The 4543-nt window shown below is 39.5% G+C and overlaps 1 non-coding gene across 1 annotated transcript; it reads left to right on the top strand.

Annotated features, from left to right (window-relative positions):
- The first annotated feature begins 2545 nt into the window (after positions 1–2545).
- LOC141710202 (small nucleolar RNA R71) lies at positions 2546–2652 on the top strand. Its single transcript, XR_012570734.1, has one exon. It is a non-coding gene; the product is annotated as a small nucleolar RNA R71 (small nucleolar RNA).
- Positions 2653–4543: the final 1891 nt, after the last annotated feature.

Raw genomic sequence — 4543 nt, 5'->3', positions numbered from 1 at the left:
AAATTATTTATTTCTGGCATGCAAATCAATTCATTAGGACTTAAACATCCCTCTATTCATCATCACCACACTCAAATCAACATCAACCTATCAAATATCATAGTTCATCTTAAGGGATCATGCTAAATATGCATGCAAATGCAACTAAATAAAATCACATAAAAACAAACAAATATGTCCTAAATGAACAAATCAAGCAAAAATATTAATGAACTACAACTAAACATGCAATATGAATCTATATGGACACACACACACACTACTAATCCTTACGTTATCACCCCCAAACTTAAAATTTTCAATGTCCTCATTGAAGGTAATAATAAGGATTTCAGGCATACCTAATTAGCAGGAGAGTCACCCTCGTCGGGTAGAGGATCAGGTGGCCAATCAACCTCGCCACCAGTGTCTCGAACAACAGTACCGAAAGCGTGTGTCAAATTTTCAACAAAATATCGGTGAATGACATGCATGGCCTCTATACGCCTCGTCAATCTTCTATACTGTGCATCACCAACACCAGTCCTATCAACTACCTGTTGCACATGAGAAGAACCCTCTGTAGGCACGGGAATATCCGTCTATCCACTCTCTACATCATTAAAAATATATCCCAACCCCTTATCATAGGGTGCACCTAAGAATGCATAACTCAAGTGATCTGGTAGTGGGTGAAGCTCAAGTGTGGAAACATCTTCAATAGACGGCTCGAGACGCTCTTGAGAAATTTTCAGCTCTGCTAACCCAAGAGAATCGAATGGCATATCCAACTTCCTCTTCCATGAAAGTGCATTCAAAACTTGCAGTTGCTCTACTCCTTCCTTGTCATCAATAACTGATTTCCCCATTAAGGATCTCTCTAAGGTCTCTGACTTTGGCAATTGCTCAAGTTCCGAATTCATGACAGAGTCTACCCACTCTACTTTAAAGCACTCCTCTTTAGCTGTGGGTAACTTTATTTCCTTCAACACATTAAAAGTGACCTTCTGATCATGAACCTTCATCGTAAGCTCCTCTTTTTATACATCAATCATAGTTTGGCCAGTAGCTAAGAATGGTCTCCCCAAGATAATTGGAATCTTCTTATCCTCCTCAAAGTCAATAATTACAAAGTCAGCAGGGAAGATGAGTTTATCCACCTTGACCAAGACATCCTCCACTATACCTCGTGGATAAGCGATGGAACGGTCAGCTAGTTACAATGACATGTATGTTGGTTTCGGATCAGGCAAACCAAGCTTCTTGAAGATAGACAAAGGCATTAGATTGATGCTAGCTCCCAAATCACATAAACACTTGTCGAACGATAAGTTTCCGATGGTGCAAGGAATAGTGAAGCTTCCAAGATCTTTAAGCTTCGGAGGCAACTTCTATTGCAGCACATTACTGCATTCCTCTGTTAGAGCAACGATCTCTAAGTCATCGAGCTTCACTTTCCGAGAGAATACCTTTCATAAACCTCGCATAGCTAGGCATCTGTTCAATAGCTTCAGCGAAAGGTATGTTGATATGAAGTTTCTTAAACACCTCCAGAAACTTCTCAAACTGCTTATCCAGCTTTTTCTTCTGCATCCTCTTAGGAAAATGAGGTGGAGGATAGATCTGTTTCTCTCCAGTATTACCCTCAGGAGGAGTGTGCTCAACAGTAGTCTTCCTTGGTTCCACTTCCGCTTCCTTATGCACTTCTTCTTCAGCCAAAACTTCAGATTCTGGAACTTGAGATTTTTCAGGGCTTGCAACATTCCCAGACCTCAATGTAATTGCCTTAACATGCTATTCTGCTTTTCTCTTGCCTGGAACTTCTGTATCCCTAGAAAGCATTCCTGGTAGTCGATTCAATAAGGCGTTAGAAATTTGTCCTATCTGGTTCTCCAGATTCAGGATAGAAATAACCTGGCTTTGGCATATAAGAGCCTAATTTTTGCACATAAGCCTCAACTCCTCCAATTCAGATTTTTTATTCGAAGATAGACCTGCATCATGAGTTTGTTGTTGAAGTTGGAGTTGTTATCTTGGTGCAAATTATTGCTGAAAACCAGGAGGGTTGAGTTGTTTTGATCCAAACTGCTGGAACGGCTGTTGCATCGCATTCTGATTGTTGCTCCATCTGAAGTTAGGATGATTCTAGTTATCAGGATGATAAGTGTCTGGAACTGGTTGCTGCGATATCTGAAAATTGCTCACAAACTGAGCTGATTCACTAGATATAGCGAATTGCTCTATCGCATGCGAACCTGCACATAGCTCACAAACACTGGTTATCTGATTAACAGCCAAGTTAGCCAGAGAATCGATCTTCATAGACAACTCCTGTAGTTGAGCAATGATAGCTATAGCTGTATCCACCTCAAGAACTCCTGCTACCTTGCTCTGTGGCAATCTCTGGGCTGGATACTGATATTTATTAGCAGCCATCCATTTAATTAAATCATAAGCTTCCTCATAGCTCTTCGCCCATAAGGCTCCACCTGATGCTGCATCGAGCATGGGTCTGGACTTTGCTCCCAAACCATTATAAAAATGGTTGATGATCATCCAATCAGGCATTCCATGATGAGGACACTTCATAAGCATCTCCTTGTAGCGCTCCCAAGCTTCACATAGTGATTCTCCCGTTTGCTGCGCAAATTGAGTAATAGCATTCCTGAGTGCAGCTGTCTTCGCCATAGAGAAGAATTTATTAAGAAACTTCTAAGCAAGATCTTCCCAAGTAGTAATCAAACCAGCTGGTAGAGAGTGTAACCAGCTCTTAGCCTTGTCCCTCAGAGAGAATGGGAACAGTCTCAGCTTCACAGCATCTTCAGAAATACCATTGAACTTGAAGGTGTCGCAGATCTCAATGAAATCCCTAATGTGCATACTGGGATCTTCAGTTGGAGAACCCCCAAACTGGATTGAATTCTGCACCCATTGAATTATGTCAGGATTGATCTCAAAGGTATTAGCTGTGATAGCTGGCCTGACAATGCTAGATTGAATGTCATTGATCTTGGGTTGAGAAAATCCATCAAGGCTTTCGTTCATGCTGCTGGATATCCCATTATAATGAGTACCTAAAACACCAACAAATAAACCGTGAAAGTAAAAGAATCTGAGTCAGTGAACTTTAACGACCACTGATGATAAGCACATAAACTAAAAATTAATACCGAGCCCCCGGCAGCGGTGCCAAAAACTTCTTAGGGCGAAAACACGCGCTAATATTCACGCAAGTATACGCGTTCGCAAGTAGTATAAGATATAAATCAGATTCGTTCCCATAGAGACTGGTTTAGGTTAAGTTCAATTTATGCACCTATGCAACAATGTATGGTTATCGCTCAATGCTAAGACAAATAACAAATTGGGTTGGATTAAACTAAGAAATTAAACTAACAATTATAACTAAGAGAACAAGAATGGTTGAATTAATATATATGATAAACATGGGATTCTAACTTTATTAAATACTTCATTCAATAGCCTTATTCACTACCTTAGCATGTAATGGTGATGACACTAATCAGATAACACGAAACTAGTAAACGCCAACTTTCATTGTACGAATACCCTACTGACCAAGCATCCACAAAAGAGATAGACGTTGAATAGACACCAATTATGCTTAGTCCTTATATGTCTATAAGAATTGAAAACATAACGGTTTAATGCGCAAGTTATCTATCGTGATTATATAGGGCAAGTAAGATGGTTAAAATTATCTATGAATCATGCATAACAAATACATGAACCTATGCTAGCATGGCAAGTTCTAAACCTCTAGATTCACTGTCGCTTCAATAGAGATTAACACGATATCTTATATGTTAGCCACACACATAAAACGAATAAGCACAACCAATACTAGGATATCAATCAATCACCACACACCAAGATATCGAAACAATTTAATTATTGAAATCCATAAGTAAATCCGCTAGAATCCCATAATAACGATTAGCCCATAATTGAACTCATCATCACCATGGGTTCATATGAAAGCATGGTATAAAACAAGGTCTTAATAAACTGAATAATAATTAAAGTACGAATAAACGAGATCTAGGTTCAATAAGAACGAAAACGAACATCCAAAGTTACAACTAATTCAAAGAATCACAAGTTGAAAACAAGATCTTCTTTTTCGGAGTTGTTTTGTGCTTCTAGGTCTTCTCCTTGGTATCCCAATCTTTCCGGATGATGAAAACCCTTTTTTTTTTAAGTATATATAAGCCCATATTGGACCTGGACCCTTAAAATCATCAAATTCCACTCAAAAAAGGCTTCTTCAGCGAAATCAGTGAAATCAGCAGGCGGGCGGCTGACAGCAGCACGCCGTCGCCTGGCACCAACAGGCGGGCGCCTGCAGCCTTTCTGGAAAATTCTGATGAATCTTATTTTGCCCATAACTTGAGTTCTACTCGTCAGAATTAGGCGATTCAACTGTCCACGTGAAGCTAACGAGATTCTCTACAACTTGACAATGGCCTGGGATTCAAATTCTGATCACTTTTTGTCATATTTCCTTTAAAAGCTCCTTTCTTCATTTAACTGATACTTGAAA

The sequence above is a fragment of the Apium graveolens genome, chromosome 2, assembly GCF_009905375.1.
Source record: "Apium graveolens cultivar Ventura chromosome 2, ASM990537v1, whole genome shotgun sequence".
In the NCBI taxonomy this organism is placed as follows: domain Eukaryota; kingdom Viridiplantae; phylum Streptophyta; class Magnoliopsida; order Apiales; family Apiaceae; genus Apium; species Apium graveolens.
The sequence above is the reverse complement of the archived record's forward strand: the minus strand, read 5'-3'. Positions and strand labels throughout refer to the sequence as shown.